This window comes from Dendrobates tinctorius, unplaced genomic scaffold (genome assembly GCF_039654945.1).
Source record: "Dendrobates tinctorius isolate UK_male_01 unplaced genomic scaffold, ASM3965494v1 ptg000104l, whole genome shotgun sequence".
Lineage (NCBI taxonomy): Eukaryota > Metazoa > Chordata > Amphibia > Anura > Dendrobatidae > Dendrobates > Dendrobates tinctorius.
Window position 1 is genome coordinate 18,444,738 of NW_027361772.1, and position 27,047 is coordinate 18,471,784.

The following is a 27,047-nucleotide window of genomic DNA, read 5'->3' on the forward strand; positions in this document are numbered from 1 at the left end:
GTTAGGCAGGGAAGAAGAAAAAAAAACTGCTTCTGCTGCTAGCGATTTTGCCTGTACAACACACCAGTCACTGTGTGTGCAGTGCAAGGGGAGGCTATATTGTGGTGGATCAGCGGTGTTGGTTGTTAGGCTGCCTTCTAAGGCTTCCTGACAGCTGCATTGCTGTTTACCCACTGCTCTGCAAACTGCTTTTTTAAAAGCAATCCCAATTTTTTTTTTTGTCCTGCTGAGGTACTGAGCGTGCATTTTTTCACACCATACAGCGGTGTACGCTCCTCACACAGTACCGTGTAACGGCTGTTATCATAGCCACAGTGAAACTATCTGTGTGTCACTCTGTGAGAATAAGTCGAGGACATGTTCCGTTCTTACAGACCTGCACCTACTAGTTTTGTCTAGCTTTCAAACAGTTAAATATATTTGCTGTTTGATCACATTCAAAACTATAGAGAGACAGCGTGTGTCAGTCCGTATACTTAAAAAACACGGAGCTTGACAATTTTACGTACACCGGACAGCCGTGTACGTGCACGCTCCTCTCAGTACCGTGTAACGGCTGTTATCACGGCCACAGTGAAGCTATCTGTGTGTCACTGTGGAAGGATAAGTGGAGGACTTGTTCCGTTCTTACAGACCTACACTCTAGGGAGATTCCTATTCTGCCCAATTCTACATACACCTTGTAGTTTGTGATACACTAGCCAATTTCTGCCTGTGACATAGCGCTCTGATATTCAGTGGGCCTCACACAATCCAAAAGTGTCCAGTGTCCACTAGTGTGTGCAGAAATTCAAAATCTCCCTTATCCTGTAGTCACTTTTTTCACACCTGTGCCATCGAGCCTGTGACATAGCGCTCTGATATTCAGTGGGCCTCACACAATCCAAAAGTGTCCAGTGTCCACTAGTGTCTGCAGAAATTCAAAATCTCCCTTATCCTGTAGTCACTTTTTTCACACCTGTGCCATCGAGCCTGTGACATAGCGCTGTGATATTCAGTGGGCCTCACACAATCCATAAGTGTCCAGTGTCCACAAGTGTGTGCAGAAATTCAAAATCTCCCCTGTCCTATAGACACCTTGTACCTTGTTTTACATTACTATATAGTTTGTTGGATTTTGTCTACATTTCTACAAAAAATGAGGAAGGCTGGTGGAAGAGGCCGTGGAATTGGGCGGGGGTTGGCAGCTGGTAATGATGGTGTTGGTGGTGGATCTGATGGCAGTGGCAAGAGCAAAATAGGACCGAATGCAGGAGGTGTTGAGCCTGCGTCATCGTCTGGCTCCATAAGGCTTCGAAGGCTTAGTTTTCTAGGAGTTGGCAAACCGCTTTTAAAACCAGAGCATCAGGAAAAAGTTTTGTCTTACATTGCTGACTCAGCCTCCAGCTCTATCGCCTCCTCTTCTGAAGTTGTAAAAAGTAAAAGCACTGAGTCGTCATTGGAGGCTCATGTTCATGAACCACACCTTTCCTTGTGTCCTTCACCCCAACCAAGATTGAAGGATGACGCAGGCCATACAACTGATTACTCCATGGAGCTGTTTTCACATACCATGCCTGGATTATCAAGTGAAATGGTGAATTACCCAGGCCAAGATGAATCTGACATGGAGTGCACTGATGCACAGCCGCTGATGGATGATTCTGCTGGTACATTCACTCAGAGCACTACATTGTCCTCGCAGTGTACAGAGCCAGATTCTGACCCTGATGAGACTCAGGTGCCCCTTCCCGCACACTATACCACCATACACGGTGACACAGAGGAAGGTGCACTTGACATTGAAGAGGAGGTGATGGATGACCCAGTAGATGACCCAGATTGGCATCCATTGGGGGAAGAGGGTGCTGCTTCCAATAGCTCAGATGAGGAGCATCCACAGCAGACATCGACATCGCAACAGCTGTTATCTGGCAGGCCCAGAGCACTCCAAAGACAGGTTCCAAAAATCAAGAGTTGCTGGACAGCTTGTCCAGAGGGTAAAAAGATCACAGCGTGCTAGGCCGCAAAATGTCTGCCAAAGTAGGAAGAGTGCAGTGTGGCACTTTTTTGAACAAAATCCTCATGATCAGGCCAAGGTTATCTGTAAGAAGTGCGCAAAGACCTTTAGCCGAGGGAAAAATCTGAAAAATTTGAATACCAGTTGCATGCTTAGACATTTAACCACCATGCACTTGCAAGCGTGGACACAACACCAAACCTCAAGTACCACATGTGCAACTGATCACAACGAAGGTAGTCAGCAACGCTACATTGTTTCCCCCACTGTAAGCCCACCGGTTAGCACAGCATCAAATGTTGAGGTGTCGTTGCGAGGCCACAGCAGTCAGGGAATCCCACTGTTATATCAACGAAAGACTGATTCTAGGCCATCAGAAAGAACACCAACTCCATCACCATCATCAACCCTCTCTCAGTCCGCCCTGTCCACCGCTACTTCTACCATATGCAGCTCTCAAGTCCAGCTCACCCTCCCAGACACTATGAGTAGGTCAAGAAAGTACTCAGTCTCTCATCCGCGTACACTGGGTTTGAACGCCCACATTGCCAAACTAATCTCGTTTGAGATGATGCCCTTTCGGTTGGTGGAAAGCGTAGCTTTCTGCGAACTCATGGCCTATGCAGTACCACGCTATGACCTACCCAGTCGCCACTTCTTCTCTCGCAAAGCCATACCAGCCCTCCACCATCATGTGAAAGACCGCATTGTCCATGCACTCAAGCAGTCAGTGAGTGGAAAGGTGCACCTCACAACTGATGCATGGTCCAGTCGGCATGGCCAGGGCCGTTACGTGTCCATCACTGCGCACTGGGTTAATGTGATGGATGCAGGGTCCACAGGGGACAGCGGTGGTGGGACAGTGCTGCCTAGCCCACGGTATAGGAAACAGTTGGCTGTAGGCGCTCGACCCTCCTCCTCCTCCTCCAGAGAGCGCAGTCGTACGAGCACTCCATCTGCAGCTGCCACTGTTGCACACGAGGTGTCCCCCTATCGAGCAGCTAGTGGAAAGCGTCAGCAGGCTGTGTTGGAGATGGTGTGTTTGGGCGACAGACACACCGCCGAGGTGCTGGCTGAGTACTTGAAGCGACAAACTGAGTCATTGCTGGGCAGTGTACATCTTGAGGCAGGCAAGGTAGTTAGTGATAACGGCCGTAATTTTGTGGCAGCCATAGCCCTTTCAAAACTCAGCCACATACCTTGCTTGGCTCACACCTTGAACCTGGTGGTGCAGTGCTTCCTCAATAATTATCCGGAGTTAACAGCCCTGCTCCAGAAGGTGCGAAAACTGTGCGCGCACATCCGCCGGTCGCCTGTACACTCCGTTCGTATGCAGAAGCTGCAGCGATTGCTCCACCTCCCCAACCACCGCCTCATTATCAACATTGCAACAAGGTGGAACTCCACCCTGCACATGGTGGAACGGCTGTGCGAGCAGAGGCAGGCCATAATGCATTTGTGGGAGGATACACGGCCAGGCACTTTGAGAGCAGACATGGAGTTGACAGGTGTGCAGTGGTCGAAGCTGAAAGACCTCTGTAAAGTCCTTCAGTGTTTTGAGGAATGCACACGGCTGGTAAGCGCAGACGACGCCACCCTAAGCATGAGCATCCCACTTATGCGTCTGCTCATGCAAACTTTGACGCACCTTAAGGAGCAGGCGTCTGCAGCCAATGTTGATGAGGAGGAAGAGGAGGAGGGAATCCTTGATGACATTCAGCCATTGTCTGCTCAGGGACCTCTCCTGGACGAGGTGGAGGAAGAAGAGGAGGAGGAGGAGGAGGATGATGGGGATGATTACTTAGGGGAGGAGGATGCATCTCGTGGGGCAAGTGAAAATGTTGGCGTGGCAAGGTCTGGTACAGGCTTTGTGCGTGACTGGAGGGATGTGGATTTGCCAGAAAGTGCTCCTCCAACCAGCACTCGCAGTGCATCATTGACACCGGGAACATTGGCCCACATGTCAGATTATGCCTTGCAGATCCTAAAAAGGGACCCCCGCATTGCCAAAATGATGAACGATGACGACTACTGGTTGGCCAGCATCTGGATCCACGCTATAAAGGCAAATTACAAAACATCATGCCACAGGAGAACCTTGACCTAATATTGGCTAATAAACAAGCAACTCTGGTAAATCGGTTGCTTGAGGCATTCCCAGCACACAGCAGCGGTGATGGTTCTCACACGAGCCGTACGGGCCGGGGGCAGCTTGGCAGAGGTGTTCATGGTGCACACAGCAGAAGTGACGTTGGAGACAGGGGTTTCATGACAATGTTGTGGACTGATTTTTCAAGTACCGCTCACACAACTGGTAATACTGCATCGATGGAAAGTGACAGGAGACAGCAGTTGTCAACTATGGTTACAAACTACTTTTCCTCCCATATCGATGTTCTCCCACACAGGTCATTCCCCTTTGACTTTTGGGCCGCTAAACTGAACACCTGGCCTGAATTGGCACAATATGCCTTACAGGAGCTCGCTTGCCCAGCTGCAAGTGTGCTATCGGAAAGAGTCTTCAGTGCAGCTGGATCAATCCTGACAGAAAAAAGGACCCGTCTGTCAACCCAAAATGTGGATGATCTAACCTTCATTAAAATGAACCATGCATGGGTTTCCAAGGATTTTGTCCCACCTTCCCCTGATGACACATAGGGTGACAGAAAAATGGCTTGCTTTGGTCCACCTCTTCCTGGGACTTGACCTATTTCGCCTTTTGCATCAGCTGAATGTCCAACATCAACATATGCCACTTTCTAAAACTCCCTAACTGTGCTGCCTCCCCCCCCATGGCCGGGGTCACCACCTAGCGCACGACACCGTGCGAGTGCCGTTGCCCTGGACAGGTGGGTAGGCCGACTCTTGGGCGCGGGCACTGGCACAGGGTCCCTCATAGTGCAATCAAGTGTCTCTGACGGTGGTGGTGCACACCCGCCGTCAGACACACCGCCGTACTATGAGGGGCCCAGTGCCAGTACCGACGCCCACGAGTGGGCCCCCCTTGCATGGGCAGGGCCCCAGCATTTGCAATCTTTACCTCTCCCTGCTCCTCCGCTGTGTAGTCTGGGCCGTCAAATCCATACTGTGCCTGACACCGTCTGAGCCAGCCTCCTGATGTATAGACATATATTTTGAATGTGTACGCTATCTATACATGTTATCCGGGGATACGGTACCCTTTCTCACCTTTGTGCAATCACATGCAATCCATACTGGGCCTAACACCGTCTGAGCCTGCCTCCTGATGTATAGACATATATTTTGAATGTGTACGCTATACATACATGTTATCCGGGGATACGGAACCCTTTCTAACCTTTGTGCAATCACGTGCAATCCATACTAGGCCTGACACCGTCTGAGCCTGCCTCCTGATGTATAGACATATATTTTGAATGTGTACGCTATCCATACATGTTATCCGGGGATACGGTACCCTTTCTCACCTTTGTGCAATCACGTGCAAGCCATACTGGGCCTAACACCGTCTGAGCCTGCCTCCTGATGTATAGACATATATTTTGAATGTGTACGCTATCCATACATGTTATCCGGGGATACGGTACCCTTTCTCACCTTTGTGCAATCACGTGCAATCCATACTGGGCCTGACACCGTCTGAGCCTGCCTCCTGATGTATAGACATATATTTTGAATGTGTACGCTATCCATACATGTTATCTGGGGAAACGGTACCCTTTCTAACCTTTGTGCAATCACGTGCAATCCATACTGGGCCTAACACCGTCTGAGCCTGCCTCCTGAGACATATATTTTGAATGTGTACGCTATCCATACATGTTATCCGGGGATACGGTACCCTTTCTAACCTTTGTGCAATCACGTGCAATCCATACTGGGCCTAACACCGTCTGAGCCTGCCTCCTGATGTATAGACATATATTTTGAATGTGTACGCTATCCATACATGTTATCCGGGGATACGGTACCCTTTCTAACCTTTGTGCAATCACGTGTAACCCATACTGGGCGTGAGAACGGCTGGCGAGCTGTTAAGGTCAATACGATTAGTCCCCAATCCCCACAATTTTAAGCGTGTCCTGAAAACGCATTTATTCAGACTGGCCTATCGCCTCAACACATTAACCTAACCTATCCCTGTGTGGCAGAGCCAAAAGTTTTACCATAACTAGGTTCCCAGTATCATGTTCCCACATGCTTTATGCATCCATTAGCCCTCTGTGTCTGTACTGTTGCACACTTAACATTATGGCTGGTCCATACAATCAGGGCAACTGTTACCACCCACCTTTCGTGTCTACCTCTTTCCTCATAGACTGTAAGCTTGCGAGCAGGGCCCTCTTTCCTCTTGGTATTTGTTATAATCTACTGTATGTGATTATTGTTATGCTGTAATGTCTATTGTCTGTACAAATCCCCTCTGAAATGTAAAGTGCTGCGGAATATGTCGGCGCTATAAAAATAAAATTTATTATTATTTATTATTATTATTATTATTAAGCAAGCTACAGCACCTGTGGTTTGCACACGTAAGTTTTTCATTTTTTCAGGAATGACGGTTAGGCCTAATTCCGGAACTGCGGTTGACCTGCACTTACTGGGAAATCATTGTTCGCGGGTAATAATTGTAATCAGTGATCCCCATCACTAACGGTGTTCAGCGGGTTATCTGCACCTGTAAGCGACAAACGCTGGCCTTTTCAGTGTAGCGCACATGCAGCCACGGACATGTAAGGGCATGACACACCAGTTATTGGCCAATCTCATGTGCCAGAGCCTCACGTGTCCCTCTAGTAAGCCGGACTCGGACCGCGGGGCATGACGGAGTCTCGTTCGTTAACGGAATTAAGCTTGCAATGTGTGCATCTGTTCTGTAGCTGGCATGGTTGAGGTTGCCCGTGTTGAGTCAAATTACGCCGTAGGCTCCACTCCTGGTGGTGCCCTTCTGGACATTCCTTTAAGGTTCAGCTTTGCAACCATACTGCCCACGTAAAACAAACACTTTGCCTTCATGAACGCTGTTTGGAGGGTCATGACTCGTGGGAATAACGCTGCCCAATCAGTTAACCTGCTAGAGAGATCCTTCGTTGCTCCCAAGCATGACATCACACTCCCTAGGAAGAAGGTAATGCCACTGTGGCGACCGTACTCCTGGGGGCGACACAAGTGCACTGATGCCCAGCCACTGCTCGATGAATCTGCTGGTACATTGACCCAGACCACTACATTCCCCTCGCACGCTACACGACCTGAATCTGACCCTGATGAAACTCAGGTTACCCTTCCCATATACAGTTCCATCTTACACGGTGACAAAGAGGAAGCTGCAGATGAAAGTGCAGGTTCGGCCCACCCGCCGTCAGACACACCACCGTACTATCAGGGGCCCTGTGCCAGTGCCGTCGCCAACGAGTGGGCCCCCCCTGCTTGCTCAGGATCACAGCACTTGCAAGGTTGAAATACTGTGCAGTGAGATGGAAGATGGGGACGACGAGGAGTCCAGACTAGTACAGGGATTCCCTAGCGCGGAGACTTATTTCATTGTTTTCAATGTTGGGACAGCAATTTTTGGGGAGCACTATACTCTGGAGAATGATAGATGGGGCCCACCATACACTGGAACATTCCAAAGGTGGACATCAGACACTGGAGCAGCATTTACAGGGCCCATTATATACTAGAGCATTAGAAATGGGGCCCATTATGTTTGGAGCATTATTTGGGCCCATAAGACAGTGGAGCTTCATCCATGGAGACCAACATATACTGTAGCATTATGTGGAGCTCATCATATACTGTTTCAAACATTATATGGGACCAATGATTCTGTATGGAGAAATAGATGGGCCTCGTCATGAGATGTAAAAAGTGAAGTATTTTTCATTGTACTATACCGCTATTTCTCTGCCGTATCGGAGCATGATGAGTTGTGGTATGTGTTAAAGGGGCGCTCTTTCGCCCAGGGCACATGAAAACCTGCAGCCAGCCCTACCCCCCCACAACTTTAGCCAAATAACCCCCATTTTTCAGTGCGTAACTTGTATTATGAAGTTAATTAAGGTTGACAAGCTTAAGTAAGAAGAATTGATGCTTTTGGCATTCAAATGGGCACTGTAGGTGTGTTTCCTGTCCTCCTCTCACTGCCGACTTTTATTCCCCATTGACTTACATTGGGTTTCGTGTTTCAGGACGACCCCGACTTTTCCCTATAATCGGCCGATCTTGCTCGACCCGACTTTTGGAAAAGTCGGGTTTCACGAAACGAAACTCGACCCTAAAAAACCAAAAGTCGCTCAACTCTACTCCTTTTGTGTAACATAGTAACATAGTTTTGAAGGCTGGAGGAAGACCTTATGTCCATCTAGTTCAACCTATTTTTAGTGCAGCTGTTCTGCTTTGTTGATCCTTGGGAAGGCAAAAACCCACAGAGCAGAAGCCAATTTTCTCCATAGGGAAAAAAAATTCCTTCCCCTAAGCTGGGTCTACCATCTACCTATAATATTATGTTATTCGTAACCTTCTATACTGTTACTCACAAGAAAATCATCCATTCCTTTCGTAAATTCATTCAGTGAGTTGGCCATCACCACTTCCTCAGGAAGAGAATTCCAGAGCCTCACTGCTCTTACCGTGAAGAACCCTCTTCTATGCTGGTGCAGAAATTGTCTTTCCTCCAAACGAAGAGAATGCCCCCTTGTTCTTGTCACAGTCCTTGGTACAAACAGTTCATTGGAGAGATCTCTGTATTGCCCTCTGATATACTTGTACATATATATTAGGTCTCCCCTAAGTCTTCTCTTTTCTAGAGTAAATAGACCTAATTTTGATAACCTTTCTGGGTATTGTAGTGAACCAACTCCATTTATCATTTTAGTAGCCCGCCTTTGATCCCTTTCAAGTTCAGTAATGTCTTTCTTGAGCACTGGCGTCCAAAATTGCACACAATTCCACAAGTGTGGTCTGACGAGTGATTTGTACAGAGGGAGAATTATGTTTTCAGCTCGTGTCCCCAGACCTCTTCTAATGCATCCCATGACCCTATTTGCTTTGGTGGCAGCTGCCTGACACTGGGCACTCCAATTTAGCTTCTTATTGACTAAGATGCCTAAGTCTTTTCCATGTCTGATTTCCCCAGCAGTTTCCCATTTAGTAAGTAATTGTAGCATCTGTTTCTCCTTCCCATGTGCATAACCTTACATTAATCTGTGTTAAACCTCATTTGCCATTTTTCAGCCCAATTCTCCAATTTACTCAAATCTGTCTGTAGTTGCAAACTGTCATCTGCAAATACTGATATTTTACTGTGTAAGCCATCCACTAGATCATTAATAAATATATTAAATAGTAGGGGTCCCAATACAGAACCCTGTGGTACCCCACTAGTAACCCTGGCCCAATCTGAGTATGCCCCATTAATAACCACTCTTTGTTTTCTATCACTAAGCCAGCTACCTACCCATCTACACACATTTTCCCCTAGCCCAAGCTTTCTCATCTTACTTACCAATCTGTTATGTAGGACAGTGTCAAATGCTTTAGAGAAGTCGAGATAAATGACATCCAATGATTCTCCTTGGTCCATTTGAGAGCTTACATCCTCATAGAAGCTGATCAGGTTAGTCTGACAGGAGCGATCCTTCATAAATCCATGTTGATATGGAGTTAAACATTTATTAACATTGAGATATTCCATAATGGTATCCCTTAGAAACCCTTCAAAAATTTTACCCACAACAGATGTTAAGCTTACCGGCCTATAGTTTCCAGGTTCCCTTTTACACCCCTTTTTGAATATTGGTACCACATTTGCTTGCCGCCAATCAAAAGGAACAGACCCTGTTTCTATAGAGTCTTTAAATATAAGGAATAGAGGCCTGTCTATCACATTACTTAACTCCCTTAATACCCGAGGGTGAATGCCATCAGGGCCTGGTGATTTGTCAATTTTAATCTTACTGAGGCGTTTCTGCAATTCTTCCTGGGTTAGGCAGGTAATACTTAATGGGGAGTTTACATTATCACTCTGCATTTCCCCTGGCAAATCCTTTTCCTGTGTGAACACTGTTGAGAAAAAAGTATTTAAAACATTTGCTTTTCCCACATCGCTCTCTATGATTTCACCCTCATCAGGCCCGGATTGGCCATTTACCCAACCGGGCATTTTCCTGCTGGGCCGCCATTTTCAAAAGATGATGGGCCGCTGGCGGTGGCGGCGGATCGGCCTCTTTTTTTCCTGCCGCCGGCCCTTTAAATTTTCTGGCAAGGCGGCAGGCAGCGGGGGTTAAACACGTGACGCGACGTGGTGACGCTGACAAGGCCCCGCCCCGGACCGCAGCAGGAGCAGAGGAAACCTGGCGGCCGCGGCCATTTGTAATGAGGCAGCGGCACCGCTTGGCGTGGGTGGGCGTCTGGACTGGGCGAGTCGGAGTCGCCCTGGGGCTGGGGCCGGGCTGCCTGGCGCTGGTGGCGGGCCCATGATGATGTGAGTGAGTGACTCTCTGTTGATAAAAAAATACTGCCCTGGGCTGGCACTGGGCCGCCTTACCCTGGTCCTGCTGTCTGTCATTGTGTCAGCTATAGACCCTGCCTGCCTGATTAAACAGTGTGTGCGGTCACCCCTCACCCCCTGCAGAGAAGCATAAGGCTGCTGAGTGCTGAGCCCAATCTGCCCCCTGGCAGGACACGGCAGCTTCCCCGACAGGACACGGCAGCCCCTCCCGACAGGACACGGCAGCCCCCCCGACAGGAAACGGCGGCCCCCCAAAAGGACACGTCAGCGCAGCCCCCCTGATTGGACACAGCAGCCCCCCGACAGGACACGGCAGCTTCCCTGACTGGACACGGCAGTCCCCCTCCCGACAGGACACGGCAGCCCACCTGTCTGGACACGGCAGCCCCTCCCGACAAGACACGGCAGCCCCCCTGTCTGGACACGGCAGCCCCTCCCGACAGGACACTGCAGCCCCCCCGACAGGACACGGCAGCCCCCCGACAGGACACAGCAGCTTCCCTGACTGGACACGGCAGTCCCCCCCCGTCTGGACATGGCAGCCCCTCCCGACAGGACACAGCAGCCCCCCAAAAGGACACGGCAGCCCCCCCCAACAGGACATGGCAGGGGGCAGATGGGGCACAGCAGCCTCATGTGTCCCTACAGGGCAGGGGGTCTCTAGGACGCTGCTCATCAGGATTTATAGCTGAGGAATAGGTTCACCTCCCAGAGATGTCATGTACAGAAGCACACTAATAGATATATATATATATATATATATATAACTGAGGCCGGCCTCCAGCATGAGATATATAGGGCATATACAGGGCAGGACTGGGGGGCCGCCATCTGCCTGCGCTGATGTGTATGTATATACAAGGTCTGGGGGGATGTAGATGCTGGGTCTGGTGTGTATTCACAGGTGCTGGTGGATATACGTTTTTGGGGCTGATGTGTATACAGGTCCTGTATATACAACAGTCCCAGCACCTGTATATACCCAGCCCCAGCAATGTATCTCCACCAGCATTTGTGTATACACCAGCCCGCCCCTGTATATACACCAGACTCCAGCACCTGTATATATCATCCCCAGCACCTCCATATACATATGAAATAAAAATCCTTTATTATAAATGAAACAAAACACTTTTTCCTTTTTTATTTAAAAACTAGCTGAAGAGCTCGGCGTTGCCTGAGCATAGTAACCAACTCTGGTTAGTTATAACAAATTATAATGATTATATTGCTCATAAAAACATTTCACATCATATATTCAACACTACAGATTTGTAAAACAAATTAACTAATTGATTACCCAAGAATTGATAGTATTTTATTTTCAACTCATTCAAGATTTTTGTTTTTTCCTTTCGGTGCAAAGATGAACAGATTTTTGGCAGTTCCGACTCTTGAACAGATCACGTAAAGTTGACCATAAGAAAAAAGCATGGAGATTGCAAATCGATCCATACTACTTTAAAGGACTGTCCCTGAGCCTTGTTAATAGACATTGCAAATAGCAGTTGAAATGGAAACTAGAGGCGTTTAAAATCAAAAAACTAATCAGATGGAATGAGTGGAATTCTTGGCATGAAAATGTCCTCTCTTTTGCCACATCCTGTTTCTGAGCTGTGTACCTAATCCTATCCTGTGTGATACTGACTGCTGAGCTGTGTAACTAACCCTATCCTGTGTGATAATGTCTGCTGAACTGTGTACCTAATCCTATCCTGTGTAATACTGACTGCTGAGCTGTGTATCTAATCCTATCCTGTGTGATACTGACTGCTGGGCCGTGTATCTAATCCTATCCTGTGTGATACTGGGCTGTGGGCTCCCCCTGCAGTCTGTGTCAGAGGGTGGTCTGTGTTGGCACGGTAATAAATTGTGTTATTTCCAGCTTTACAGAAGGACAATAACACCATAGAAATGACATGAATAGGCAAAATTGTTTGGTGAATTGGAACGCGCGAAGTTAAAATCTCGCCTTGCAACATAGGACACTCTCGGGCTCCAGACGTGTGACTGCAAAATTTTGTGGCTGTAGCTGCGACGGTGCAGATGCCAATCCTGGACATACACACATAAACACACACACACATACAAACATACACACACATTGAGCTTTATATATTAGATAACAAGCACAGTTATACTCACCTAATGCCTAATTCCACCAAAGCTCTCGTTCTCCTGAAATAAAACAAAAATAAAAAACAATATACTATACCTGTCCATCATTCTGTCATATGCCTTAATCCATGTCTGGGGGCGAAAGGTCTAGCAGACATCTTAATTGGGGTTTCCCCTTACAAAACTAAAAAATGTCAGTGGGGTCACAGCACATACTATAGGTACAGTCACAGAAGGCTGAATCTCCCACATATTAAAGGCAGTGAGAGGGACTTGTATTGTAGCACTTACAAAGTAATTTTCCCCTATTGAACCCCCTTTGTGTTCTCACTCACTATGGTAACCCATTAATGGCCACCATAAAGCAACACATTTTTCCCACAAACACAGGATACTCTCTCACAATGTATTCCTTTACAGTACCCTCCACATACACAGCATGATTCCCATTCAATGTCCACACACAGTGATGCCCACACACAGTCCCCACCCATACACACACACATTAAGATCTCCAGTGACCCCAACACTGTATGATGGTCCCTACACTGTTCCCCAACACAGAATAATGGCACCCAAAGTAATCCCTTCCACATACAGTGGTGGTGGAAGTGTGCCTCAATTAAAGTCATTTAATTTTTTTTCGTTTTAATTAGATGTGTACACCAAAATCCGAAGGGTCAAAAAGCAGGAAAGAGAGCACTATACTACATGTGAAGGTGAGTGAAAGGTCTCCTGCAGTATTATTTTGCATAACGAATGAAAAAATTTGGATTGTGATACAATTTCAAAATGTATGTGTGTATATATGTGTGTATATATATATATATATATATATATATATTATAATATAATATTATTATAGCACGTGGGCTGCTTTGGTTGGTGTGCCAGGGCTGATTTTCAGTCCCAGTCCGGCCCTGACCCTCATTGTTCTTTAAAGAGCCGACACCATCAATTTTAATCTTTTTACTGTTTATATAATTAAAGAATAGTTTGGGGTTTGTTTTACTTTCCTTAGCAATGAGTCTCTCAGTTTCCTCTTTTGCTAAATGTATTTGTTCTTTTACACATTTTATTTTTTTCTCTATAACTTTTTAATGCTTCTTCATTGCCTTCTTGTTTTAGCTTCCTAAATGCCTTGTTCTTGTTATTTATTGCCCTTTTTACATCCTTATTTAGCCACATTGGTGTTCTCCTGTTCCTAGCCCTTTTATTTCTGTACGGTATGGCTAGCTCGCAGTGGGTGTGATCAACATCAGACTATAAAGAGTGATATAGAGATTTGGGCATTTGTGAACTCATCTGGTTCTTGTAGGTTTGATTATATTAAAGAGTTGCCTATTTATTATTCGGATTTTAAAGTGATGATCAATTATAGGTATGATACCTTGTGTTAAAGTAAGTGCACACGTTGCAGAAATGCTGCGGAATTTTCCGCAGCATTTCCGCACCCCCCCTGCCGCGGGTAAAACGCATGCAGAATTTGCATGCGTTTTCCCGCTAAACACAAGCGTTTTTAGCTTGCAGAATGTTTGCGCTTTTTCAAGCGATTTGAAGCATGGCTTGGAAAAGTGATTGACAGGTTGATCACACACAAGCATAGCGCTTGACAAGTGTGACCAACTTTTTACTATTGATGCCTCCTATGTGGCATCAACAGTAAAAGATAGAATGTAAAAAATAATAACAGAAATAAATAATAGTGATCTACTCACCCTCTGATGGCCCCCGGAGCTCTCCCGCCTCTCAGCGACGCTGCCGGCATCTTCCGGTTCCAGGGATGCATTGCGCGAATCACCCCATATGACTTGGCGGTCTCGCGAGCATGACGTCGTCTCATGTGATTTGCGCAATGCATCCCTGGGACCGGAAGATGCCGGCAGCGTCGCTGAGAGGCGGGAGAGCTCCGGGGGCCATCAGAAGGTGAGTATATCACTATTTTTTATTTTAATTCCATTTTTTACAGGAATCTGGTACCCAGGGCATGGGGGACAGTCTCCTCTCCTCCAGACCCTGGGTACCATCCGCACATGAAGCGCTCACTTTATCCATGGTGGGCATAGCCACATGCTTAAAGTGAGCGTTTCAATGCAATCCTATGGCGGTGAAATCGCCGTGATTCCGCAGAAATAGTGAACATGCTGCGGATTTTACCGCTATGTGATTCCGCAGTGGTAAAATCCGCATCATGAGCACAGCATTGCGGAATCCCATAGGATTGCATGGGATGCGTTTTTTAAGCGTTTCCGCTGCAGCAAAAACGCGGCGGAAACGCTTATAAAACGGAACGCGGGCACACAGCCTAATACCATAGTCGTGATAAACTATATCACTATAGATTCATAGTGAAGCATGAAAAAGGATATGGTTACGTTTCCAAAGTGAAGGGATATCTAGAAGACCATGGCACTGTCAGAGAAAAAACTCGGTGATAATCTGGTGGTGGAGCGAATCCCTAGAGATAGAAGCCTTGAGCGTATATCCAGACGTTAGTGGCCTAAATCTCCAAGGAGGATATTCTGTTGTGCTGAAAGAAATAGTATTGATAAACACACAATTGAAAAATTGTTGGTGACCCCATCAAAAACCGGAGAATGATCTGCCTGGATGCGTTAGGGCGTAATAGGGTGAAAAACAATGCGTCTAAATGGATGTATCCCGACGTGATGGGTAGAGGTACTGGGTAGAATGCAAAAGTTTAAAGCGTTAACTAATTAGCATCTTTTCACCATGTAACGCCTAAGCCCCATACTGAGGCGGCTAAAGTGTTAATTTACCTGGACACTGTGGGGCAGAGACCTTTGAACTTAATATGGACCTACAAAGGTTCTATCGTAATTTACGACTACGTGCCCACTTCTCCAAGCAGCTTCCCACTCTGGAAACTCCAGTCTGTGGTACCCCTGCGTTACTTGAATTCCATCATTTGGGACTTAGAGCACCGAGTACTTATACGCCCCCAAAGGACATCCCACCGATAGAAACTTACGGATCCTTGGTTGAGAGGGACATCAGTCAGCTCATTCGCAATGTTAACTTAGGGAGGTTCCACTTTCATGCTAATCTTACATCGTCAGAAAAACTGTCCGACCAATTAGCCACTGATAAGACCGTAATAATAAAACCTGCGGAGAAGGGTGGGGCTACTGGTAGTGATGGACCGGACAGATTACTTGGAGCGCCAAGTTTTTTTTGGTTCAGTATTTAAAACCCAAACCAGTCAGACGTCTTACTCTGATCTGTGTCGTTGATCAATTGTAAGTCAAGTAAAAAAAATAATACAGCACATGTATCATCATCTGTCCGTGGGGAAAAGTAAGTCTGTTTTTTTTATTCATACGTGCAATGGAAAATGGATGCAACAAGGTTTGTAAAAACGGACATGGACCAAAAATGGTTCCAGCATTGAGTAAAAAAAAAAAGGCTGTGTAGAAGCGGCCTTGTCATTATTTTTTTTTAATTTTTCGAGCCTTTCATAAATTCTAAACTTTAATGTTTTCCTACTACAGACAGTAGGGGGCGCTGCAGCATTGGAACCATAGTTTATAAGAATAAGTGAATTTACAAGTGACCGTCTGATTCTTTTTAGCACCCTGGGACATCCACCACTAATGGCTGACTGATACCGTGTGAAGGCCTGTGATCCTATAGTGGTGACATGTCCAAAAGCGCCATGGTCTAGGAAGCGACAAGACTCTAAAACGTATGAAAAAGCAACTTGATGGAGAAGGATAACTGAACATGAAAGTTTTGGAGAAGAGTTGATGCTGACGCACGCGGGACATGTTTGTTTATAGAGGTCTGGGGTAATGATCACATCCGGTTTGACTCTCATCCTATTCATGGGTTGTCATATTGAAATCATATGTGCGTCATCCATGATCCGATCACTAGCCTATTATTCTGGACACGAATCAACCACATGGTATAAACACTGCTGTTCCCCATCTTCAACGCTCCCATTATATATAACGTAATAAATAATTACATGAAATGTTGAGTAAAACTTTATAAATCCATTGCATTATTTATATTCTACAGATCCCGAGTTACAGACTGAATTATATCCCAGAGCTGCATTCATAATTCTGCTGATGGTCATTGGAAACAATAACATATTTTAATAGTGTGGATCGGTCTTCTCCTCTTATTCCATAGTGCCTGGGGTCTCAAGGTTTTCCCTTAAGGGCATGTGGCCTTTACAGTATAAAGATGGGTCCTCTCATTTAGAGCTCCGATTCTGCTGGACTCGGGCCTGACGTATTGTAGATGCAGTACAACCTATAAGCGCTGATGTTGGGTAAAAGCTGTAGAGACTGAAAGGACAGTGAATTTTGCATCACTTATGGAGGAACATTTGCACCACTCTCTAGTGAAGGGATCCCCAACCTGTGGCTCCGGAGTCACATGTGGTCATGATGTGCGGCTCACAAATTGGTGCATTATCAGCAGCTCTAGCAAACAGCTGTGAACAGCGCTGTCTACAGATGATGACTTTCCGTGGGGAAGCTTTGGCTGTCATTACACCTATTGCATAATGTGGGATTTGGGTGTTACTACTGTGAGGGAGGAAGGAGCAGGATGTCACTATTTAGGAGGGTTCTGGATGTGGTTCGTGACCGTCTCACAGAGCTGAATGTGTCTCATGGTAAAAAAAGTTGGGGTCATTGCTCTAGTGGATCAGAGACTAGTGTTGGACTGGCCTTCCGAAGTGGCGGAGGATTCCCCGGTAGACCCACGCTCTTACACAATATTGGGTCCAAGGGTTAAATAGTGGTCAGTGCACAGCTGCCATCATGTTAACCCTGCATCGCACGTTCAACTGTATCTACATCGCCAATACATTTGAAAGTAATGACGGAGGAGAGGACGCTCTCTCTCCCATCATCCCCCTTTGCGTCTGTTGCAGGGGGTGCAATGATGTCACTTCATTGCACGCCACGCTGCTAAGCAGACACACTGCAAAGACTGGTGCATTGCACTATATGGTGGACTATGGTGAGTGGATTTTACTATATGGAGGACTATGGGGAGGTCATTGTACTATATGGAGGACTTTAGGGCGCATTATACTATATAGAGGACTATCGGGCCCATTATACTATATGGAGGACTATAGGGCGCATTATACTATATAGAGGACTATCGGGCCCATTATACTATATGGAGGACTATAGGGCGCATTATACTATATGGAGGACTATGGGGTGCATTATACTATGTGGTATACTATGGGGCGCATTATACTAAATGAGCAAAATGTTGTCTTTTCATTGAGTTATTAAATTGTTTATGTCGGAACCCAAATTGTTCTAAGCAGCACATCGCCCGGTGAAAACTGCAGATATGCTGCTAATAACATGATTATACTTATGGGGAAAGATTGATCTACTTGTGATAAGTCTGTGCCCATCATTCTTCCTCAGCTGGTGTAAAGAGGCTGGGAAACAAGTTTTGAACGACTTCAATATTGTCCATCACATTCGCTTAACGGCTTCAACTCAGCCTATGTAAATACAACCAAAATATTTATGTGTGATGGTACAATATGTTAGCACTTGGGTCCCCACTTTAAAGTTTTGCACACAGCCACACTTTGTCTAAAACCGGCCCTGGTGTGATGAGACCAAGGATGAACTTTTTGGCCAAAACACTGTGCATTGCCAAAATAACACCATGCTCACAGTGAGGCAAGGTGGAGGCAGAACTATGCTTTGGGGCTGTTATTTAGCTGGCAGCTGTAACTAGGGCTTTAGTCAAGATGAAGGAAATTATGAATAGTTTGTACAATTTTGCCACAAAACCTTCAGGCCTCTGCTAAAAAGCTGAAGATGATGATGGTTTCATCTTTTCAGCACGACAACGACCCTAAGCAACCTCCAAACCAACAAAAGAATGGCTTCACCAGGAGAAAATCAGAGTTTTGGAATGGCCCAGCCAGAATCCAGACCTGAATCAAATTGACTCGAGGAGGGCACTGTACACAGGAGATATCCCTGCAATCTGACAGATGTGGAGCTAGTGGAAGGAAGAGTGGGCAAAGACTGCCAGTTCTACATGTGCCATGCTGATAGACTCTGACCCAAAAAGACGGAATGTTGTCATAAATTCAAACGGCACTTCAACAATATCAAGTATTAGTGTGAGACCACGTTCACACGATCAGTATTTTCCATCAGTATTTGGAAGCCAAAACCAGGAGTGGGTGATAAATACAGAAGTGGTGACGTGTCTCTAGTATACTTTCCCTCTGATTGCTCCACTCCTGACTTTGGCTTACAAATACTGTGTGAACATGGTCTAAGGATGTGTATATATCTGCAACCATGTTATTTTAGTTCTTTAGTTTTCTTATTTCCACCCAAAAAGTTTTTAGTTTATATTTCAATGGAATAGTATAGATTATAGGTGATATTAAAGGTGGAAAAAGTTCTGAAATGTTTCTTCTTGGTATTTTTTTTTTTACATGAGGCTTTGTAGAGCACTACTGACATTTCCGCTTGATTCATGCATTATGTAGAGTATATCCATTATTCAGTATTAGAGGGAATGTTTGAACATATGAACATCTCCATGGCATCTGACGTGCTTTCTATGTGATCAGTTTCCCGTCGTCGTTCTTGATGATTGTCTCTGCAAGTGGTAAATTCCTCTTCTTCACGTGGCCTCATGCAGAATGTTACTTGTGTCAGGAATGTCCTTGAAGAAGAAGCCTACTTTGAAATTTTTGCTGTCACTGTTGGAGTTCATACTGAAATAGCAGAATCCATCGGAGACTGAAAGGAACATCTTGACCATCTAGAATAAGAGCACTTTTAGTAAAGGTCTGTAGGTCTGTGAGCAGGTGAACACCAACATTAAGGTTTCGGAACCTTTGGTGAACAATTTACATCAAGATTTATTATTTGTTAGTAGGAAAACCAGAACAGAACACTAAAATAGATAATATCTCAAAAATAAGACATCAGACCCTTAAACTTATTACCTACATGAGATCAGAACCCTAAAATTACATCAGTCCTTAGACCTGTCTCTCAAATAACCAGACCCCGGTATAGACCCCTACAATTACTCAGATCCCAGACACATGCTCCTAAATTTAATCAGACCACCAGACCATTAAAATTAATTAGACCCTTCCAATCAGTCAGATCTCCAGACTGGATTACAAAATTAATCAGACCCCTACAGTTAATCAGATTCCAGACCCCAAAATATAATTCAGATCCCTAAAATGAGCTCCGATCCCAGATACCTTACCATTTCCTAATATAATCAGGGACTGCAGTTGCACCCGTGCCTCGGAGCTAAATGGGCTCAAAATGTTGGTTTGGCCCACAGGAGAAGACAAATACAATTTAAGACTAATAATTAGGGGCCCTATTGAAGATTTGCCTTTGGACCCACAAGATTCATTCAAGTTATGCCACTGAATATAATCCTGCCCTGAAGCAGACCTCTGTATTTATTCAGACCCCATAAACGCTGCCTTAAACCACAAACCAGACCAACAAAAAATATATATACTGTATACTTATCACTTCTAGACCATCATCTTTTCTTCCAAGAGATGTCCACCACATCTTAACATTGGCCAAAGTCAGAAGCTTGTGTACTGGGCCCCTCCGGTAGTTTCATGGCAGTTCCATAGACTTGGACTCATAGATGCAATGAATTAAGACCACAGTCCACCATTTGAGTACTCCTGGTCTAGAGTATGGGTCAACTCAATTGGTGCTCTTTTGGAGGCAATTTAGCCTGGTGGTGCAATGGCATGTGGTACGCAGTGCATTGTTCAGGCCACCATCATTGTGTCAGCCTTGGTCAGCATACCTCTGGCTGTGGAGATAAAGTCAGCCTAGAGCAGGGATGTCAAACTCAAATACAGAGAGGGGTAAAATAAAAAACGTAGACAAAGTCACGGACCAACCTTTATTTCTATGAACAACCCTCTACACAGTATAATGGGCTCCACATAGTCCACCATACAGTTTAGTAGGCCTCATATAGTCCTCTATACAGAATAATGGGCCTCACATAGTCCCCCATACAGTCTAATGGGCACCACATATTCCTCTATACAGTATAATGGCCCCATATGGTCCTCCATACAGAGTAATGGGCCTAACATAGTCCTCCATACAGTTTGATGGCACCACATATTCCTCCATACAGTATGATGGCCTCACATATTCCTCCATACAGTATGATGGCCCCAAATATTCCTCCATACAGTATAATGGCCCCACATATTCCTCCATACAGTATAATGGCCCCACATATTTCTTCATACAGTATGATGGCCCCACATATTCCTCCATACACTATGATGGCCCCACATATTCCTCCATACAGTATAGTGGGCCCCACATATTCCTCCATACAGTATGATGGCCCCACATATTCCTCCATACACTATGATGGCCCCACATATTCCTCCATACAGTATAGTGGGCTCCACATATTCCTCCATACAGTATGATGGCCCCACATATTCCTCCATACAGTATAATGGCCCCACATATTCCTCCATACAGTATAATGGCCCCACATAGTTCCCCATACAGAATAATGGGCTCCACATAATCCTCAATACAGTATAATGGAGGGGCCAAATATACTCATCCTGTGGACCAGATTTGTTCGTGGGCCAGTGTATGATATGTGTGGTCTAGAGTGAGCCAAGTAGGAGTTAGCAGTTCTGAACTTATAAGAGGATGGAAAACTATTCCCCAAATACTGACTTACAAGGAACTAGAGTTGGGCCGTTTCACCTTAGCTGTTCCTGAAGCTTGATTTATGCTAGATGCCATGTTGGCATTTAATATGTTGGGCGTACTTGCTGCCCCTTTAAAAAAATGGTGACATAATTAATTATATCTTGCCTGTTTGGTGTGCTATGTATGGGAACATAAGGGGGGAAATGTTTTGAGGCTGATAAGAATGTCGTCTGGTCGATGTAGCTGCAGTCTGTATGCCTGTATAGTGTACAGAGGACTATTAGAAATATTGATGGTGATTGGTGGTTGTCGTGAGACCAGTTATGTAGAGCATAAGGGTCAGCGAATAGGACCTACCGGAGGGTATATACTGTAGACATCTGTTTTTCGCCACCTAGGGTCAGTTGCAGAAGGCAGGTGAACAAGCAAAAGGTAAGAACTGATAGTAGCAACCTGAATCTGGTCAAGAGGAAACGAAGGTTGTAGGCAACAACCATTGTTTGACTATTGGCTGGTCTCCCTGGTCTTACTGCCTGTGTTCCCCTTTTTTGTATTGTTCTAGGGGTGTAAAGTTCCAGTACCAGTAGGAGACTATAGTTGGGTTCGGTCAGGGGTCTGAAACAAGTCAATCTGCGGGGGATAGATAGGTGCTGTAGTTGGGGATGGTTACCTGACGCTCGCGGTGGGGCCTGGTTAGGTCAGTGGTGACCTAACACAATGAATTCATCTGCCCTTGAAAACAGTAAGGTGACACCAGAGGAGTAGGGCCTGGGTGAAGTGGATGAGGTCCATGAAAGGAAGGTGATGAGAAACAGGGCTTTCTAAAGTTGGGCTTGTTTAGTAGAAGTATATCTTTGGAGAATACATAAGGTGCTCGTAGGATTATACACCTGGTATTTCAGGGTCGGTGAATTACCAGTTGTGAGATGTGTGAGTCTTGGGATATGGCTCCTGAAGAGTAAATGGGGACGTGAGATAAAGAGTTACACAATTGTTCGGTATTAAACCAAAGATAAAAACAAAAGAAGCATATACCCTGTAGTAAGGGAATAAATCAATATTAATAGTACATGTAAATAACACAGGCTACTTAGTCAACACGATTTTGATCAAAAAAGTGTAAAAGCCATCCCACCACGACAAGGTGTACTCCAATTGGGATGGTCCTATCTCTAGTAGTAAACTTCTCTATGTCTCAGCCGACCTCAATGTAGATGGGGCAGAGCAGGACTGAGTCCCAACTGTGAAGACACCTGACTATGGGAAGCTATATAGATGAAAATGCCCAGCTCAAAAAAGGGGGGAGCGACGAGCCTATTTATACACGTACAAGAAACTAGAGCAAAATCAAAAAAATGAGCCGGAGCATATGTTGGTGTAAGTGCAATGCATAGCTGCGCATTCACACAGAACTTAAGACAAAAACAAAATGAGCAAACACTTTGTAGTAAGTAAATAAATGGTATTAGTACATGTAAATTATATGGGATACCTAGTTGACATGATTTTGATCTAAAAAGCGTAAAAGCCATCCCACCCCTTCCATTATTTTGCTTTGTTTGGTATTGTTAAAAGAAAAGGTATCTCAGCAGGAAAGAAGAAGGTTAGGACCGTAATATTTATATATGTATGTCTTCAGACGCCTCTCTCACAGCCAAACCAGATCTCCCACTTTGCACTGATGAGGGGCAGTACCCCGAAACACAGTGTCTGCAAATGGAGATTCTGGTTTGGCTTTTATCCTAAGTCATGTAACTAGGCTCGTTAAAGGGTCAACACTGACTTTTAGGATTGCTACCTCCAATAGGTGGCACCAGAGTTCTAGTCCTCTTCCTCTCTGAAGAGACAATTTGCATAATTTACAAAATAGTATCCTGCTGTGAACGGGCTACGGATCATAACTCAATTCATAGTAATTCTGTGTAAGGCTATGTGCACACGTTCAGGATTTGAAGCAGAAAATTCTGATGTGTTGGCAGGAAAAACGCACGTTTTTACTACATTTTTGTTGCATGTTTTTTACATGCATTTTATTGCGGATTTTTCCCCCACTCATTAGTAGAGGTGAAATCTGCATCAAAAACACTGAAAGAATTGACATACTGCATATTTACATCTCCAGAAAATCTGCAAGGAAAAAAGTACAGTACCCACAAAACTGCAAAGAAAAATGCAATTTGTGCACCCAACCTAACTGTTGTTTTCATTTTTATTTCATAAGTTAATAGGAGACATCAAAATAAGCAAACTTGTAATATATCTTATAAGAATAATCTGCCTCGTTCTCCTCCTGGACTGATAGATCACTCTCCCTCCCTTCAGTGATGACAGATTTTCCCATTCTTTAGATAGGGGAGATGACAGTTGGTGCTTTTAGAAATTCTATGGAGAGGGAGGAGCTAGAGGCCAACACAGACATTCTGCTGCAAGTTCTCCTGAATCGTCATTTACAGTTCTCCATAGAACTTTATGAGCTCCAACTGTCATCTCTTATCTCATTAATGGGAAAATCTGTACTCACTGAAGACACATTTTACCGGTGAAGTGAGAATTTTGAGAATGAAAGATCAGTCCAGGAGGAGAAAGAAGCAAATTTCTCTGCTAAGATATATTACAAAGTTTTTTATTTTCATGTATACTGTATTGTTTATTTATGAAAAAAAAAATTTAAAACGTCGGTTAGGCTAGTTTCACACTAGCTTATTTTCCACGCAGCGCTCGGCGCTGCTAAGCCCTGCCCCCTGCCGGCTCCCTGCCCGCCCCATCCGGCCATCGCCGCCTACTATCGCACACAGCTGCATGCGATCTGCACACCCTATCTTTAGCATAGGGTGCGCAGACCGTGCGCTATTAGGATTTTAGCGTGCGCTGCGCACTTTTGAAGGTGCGCCGAGCGCGTCAAAATGCAACATGGTGCGTTCAGCGCACACCGGCGCACCTTCAAAAGTGCGCAGCGCACGCTAAAATCCTACTAGCGCCCGGACTGCGCACCCTATGCTTAAGATAGGGTGCACAGATTGCATGCAGCCGTGTGCGATAGTAGGCGGCGATGACCGGATGGGGCGGGCAGGGAGCCAGCAGGGGGCGGGGCTTAGCGGCGCCGAGCGCTGCGTGGAAAATAGGCTAGTGTGAAACTATGTTAATCTATGTTAATCAAAACGCGATGATATGCGTTAAGCAACAGGAAGATCCTGTTTTATCCAACCAGCCTACTTGTTTATGGTTTCCAGAAATAGTTATCTACTTATTAAAATCAGATTAAAAAAATAACTGAAAACGGTAAATCGGGAATTTTAGAAACAAGAAAATATGTCCCATTTGCCGTCATTTACTAAATACCATGTATAAACAGAAACTCAGATACTATCGTCACGTGTTTACGAAGCACAAGCGTCACCAAAAAACTAGATAAAACATCACGGAGAAGTAAATGGGAAATCAGGGTCGGAATATCCAGAGAACATATAAATAAACATTGACGGTCACAGGAAATCACGGACCCGGTCATCTGTGCAAGCATCACAGAGAAAGGCAGCGGAAAACATTACATGGGACGTGTTTTATCAGTGATACAAATCATTAAGCCCTTTAGAGCCACCCGGCTTTGCCCAGATGACACAATTCTCACATTTGGTCACTTAAAGGGTGTTCCAGGTTTGAGCAATATTGTGTCTAGTAGTAGATTCCAGCAGATGATCCATTCTATGTTATTCAATGTAACCATGGCTGATGTAAGCTATCTACTAAACACAGGATGACATTTCAAGGTTATTCCCATCCTTGTGGATGAATATAGTCGGATAGAGCTTGTAAAGACAATCACTTTTGCAATTTACTGCTTATTAAAATTTGCAGCCGTTCTTGAGATATTAACACTTTTATTTATACCTCGTTGCCTTGGAGACCGACCATCGCTGCTGACCAGCTTTTATTAAGCACTGCGCTGATGCTGGCGGCCAGGATTAAGAGGAAACAGTGGATTCCAGAGTTCCTGATCAAATTCAAAACAGTGCTTACAAACACGAATCGTCTTTATACACATTACTGATGATAGGCCTGTCTCAAAAAGGGGAACTGGAACTGCTGAGAGCTGAAGATCAGGTCACCTTTGGAGATAAAAGTATAAAATATACAGTATATTGTATTATTTATAGTTATGTCCTGGATGGAAGGTATAGGTTACTGAGATGTTTTCATTATAAGTGGATTTTGGGTCCAGGATTTAGGAGCGACCAAAAGAGTCTGGGTGGGAAAGGTTTCTCCCATACTCCAGTCTAGGTCTTACAGGACTAAAACGGCAGCTGGGTTAACTCAGCAGGGTATGTTGTGTAGGAGTCGGTGGATAGTCAATGCTAGTGAATCGCCCGCCAGGGCAGTGGGGATACTCGGTACCGGGCCGCTTCTTAAAGGGGAAGTGTCACAGCAGCAGTGACCCGGTCCGTGGCCCTGGGCTTCCAATAAAAGGGATAGTGAAAAAGGGGATAATAAAACTTGTAATAAAGTGTTCGTGACACTACCTGTGGTATTCAGTCAGGGGACCGACGCTGCAATGCAGATCCTCTGGAATGATGAAAGGGCAGCAAAGATGGTTAAGCTCTCCAAGGGTAAAGCTGTGTCCCAGGGCAGTTAGGATGATAAAGGTGATGTTGGTAGTGAGTGTGGTGCAGGGCAGGTGACGAAGAAATGATTCAGAAGATACAGCAGGGTGCAGTTTCCTTTACCTTTTACTGAGCAGTGCAGGTGCAGTCCGGGGCTCAAGTTACAGATGATTCTGGAGCCGGTCAACCTAGAAGCAATTTGGGAATTTCCTTAGTCAAGTGGGTTGTGAGGCCTCCTTTCTAGCGCTATTCTCTGAGGTACTTGCTGCTGTAAACTCTATTCAAGTCCCTCTTTTGTCTGATGCTTAGGTAGAATTTCACTCGCATGGCAGGCAGCTGGAGCATGCTTCAGGGGTCGCGCTTGTCTGGTGTCTCCGGCTCACATGTGCTGCTGTGTCGTCGAGTATCAGTAGGGGACAGAGGATCTGTGGTCTTCTGCCCTCCGGATTCTGCTGCCGGGGCTTTAGTACCCACACTGCCTCGGGCTCCGGTGCCCGGTCACTGGCGCTCAAGCCTGAGGTGAGCTCAGATGGAGCTCCTATCCTCAGCTCATCTCCACACGTCCTCTCTCAATCTTGTTCTCGCTCTAACTCTCTCCACTAACTTCCTCCTCCTGACCAGAGAGAGCAGCTCCCCTGAAGTCAGGTTTAGAGCTCCCCCTGCTGGCCTGGAGCAGGAACTGTGTTGTATGCTGGAACTACCTGGTAATGGGATTCCTTCTTTGATTGCAGGCATGACATCACTCCCCCCGGAGGGAGGCAAGGCCATTGTAGCAACCGAACTCCTGGGGTGCCACACTAGTGACTGAGAAGTGCCTGTAAATACCAAGATGGTGAGACCGTTTGATTTTCTTTGCCTTGCCCAGAGAAAGGACTGTTTTGTTATTCATTTCTGAAGAAAGGACTGTTTTATTATTCATTTGTGCTGAAGAATGGACTGTTTTCATTTTGAAGCTGTAAATTCTATGACAATATACTTTTTTCTTTTGTGATATGAAAACCTTGTGCGTACCCAAGAGGCTACCAGAGAGCTGATACCCATACACCACCCTCCTTATTACAGCCTTTTACTCTGACTTCTCTTGTGCTGCACCCATCCTTTGAAACGCACTGCCT

At 45.4% G+C, this 27,047-nt stretch overlaps 1 protein-coding gene across 5 annotated transcripts in view; it reads left to right on the top strand.

Moving 5' to 3' along the window:
• PLAT (plasminogen activator, tissue type) overlaps positions 1–27,047 on the top strand; it is a 124,777-nt gene that overhangs the window by 5,858 nt on the left and 91,872 nt on the right. For all 5 annotated transcript variants that reach the window (XM_073588868.1, XM_073588865.1, XM_073588864.1 and 2 more), the window contains exon 2: positions 13,268–13,330. The gene's annotated coding sequence lies outside the window, so the exon portion shown is untranslated. The remainder of the gene's footprint in view (positions 1–13,267; positions 13,331–27,047) is intronic.